Consider the following 1,453-nt stretch of genomic DNA (forward strand, 5'->3'; position numbering starts at 1 on the left):
GGAGGAGGGAGAAATATGGGTATATTGTGTCACATAGTTACGAGGTCTGTCTCATAATAAAGTTTCCCTCCTCCATAAAATCAAAAGTAAGCAACCAACAGCCACTAAATTTTTTGATGTCATGACATCATGTCTAAGAAATCTCAACGCCCAATTGCAAGTGCATTGATGAACGAGTCATAGAGCTGTGACGTGTCAAGTGTGGTGTTCTTGTGCACTTTGTCCAAGGCAAAATCGAGGAAAATTGCTGAGCAAAATATTGGTGCAACCTTCTCATGCTACGATGTCCGAATTGTGATGAAATGTTCAACTCTTCTCGGCAAGTCTGCCGTTGAAACCCATGGTGATCTTTACAAAGTAATAGGAAATAATGCCCTACAAATTCAAACAGTCAGGAAATTGATAAGGGGAGTTGCAGGTGGGAGGTCTGACAGAAAGATGAAGCGTACACAGAAAACACGGGGAGGAAAAGTGATGCACATTGGTTTTTCAACGTGAGTGGCATCATCTAGTCACACAAGGTGTAGCTGTCAATGGTGGCTACTACAGGTTCGTCCTCAAAGACAAGCTGAGAGCTGCGATCCGGAAAAAGAGCCGCTTTGTTTGAAGAAGGCGTCACCCTGCACCATGACAACGCGTCTGTTCACAAGTCCAGAGTTGTGCACGAGTTTCTAGTGGGCTGCTCCTGGCAATTCTTGGAACACCCGCCCTATTCGCCCGATCTCGCCCCAGGCAACTTCCACCTCTTCCCCAAGGTGAAAAAATTAATGCTGCGTGGTCGACCGAGTTGAGAACAAGGACCAGATTCAAGAGGCTTTGAGAAAAGTACTCGGTACCTTGGACAAACGATCACTGACCAATGTATTTGACCGCTGGGAACATCGAATGGAGAAATGTCTTGAATTTGATGGTTCCCTACGTTGAATAGGTATTTGAATAAGCTTTCTGTTGATACCAAATACATGTACGTGTACACGGAGATTTATAATTGTATGTGAGGACAGCTTGACGGGGAAACTATATTTTGAGACACACCTCGTACATAGGTAGCCTTGTGGGCAGTTACACAGGAACTCCATCTGGGGGGAGGGGGGAGTGGAGGAAATAATGGCACTAACCTCACAGACTCTGTCCGTTGATCTGACGACATCCACGTAGATCTTAGCACACACGCTCACCCCGGCTAGTGTCTCTGTCACACACACTGACACACACACTGACACATACCTCACAGACTCTGTCCGTTGATCTGACGACATCCACGTAGATCTTAGCACACACGCTCACCCCGGCTAGTGTCTCTGTCACACACACTGACACACACACTGACACACACACTGACACACACACTGACACATACCTCATAGACCCTGTCCGTTGATCTGGCAACATCCACGTAGATCTTGGCACACACGCTCACCCCGGCTAGTGTCTCTGTCACACACACTGACAC

The sequence above is a fragment of the Aplysia californica genome, unplaced genomic scaffold (assembly GCF_000002075.1).
Source record: "Aplysia californica isolate F4 #8 unplaced genomic scaffold, AplCal3.0 scaffold00791, whole genome shotgun sequence".
NCBI classification, from domain to species: domain Eukaryota; kingdom Metazoa; phylum Mollusca; class Gastropoda; order Aplysiida; family Aplysiidae; genus Aplysia; species Aplysia californica.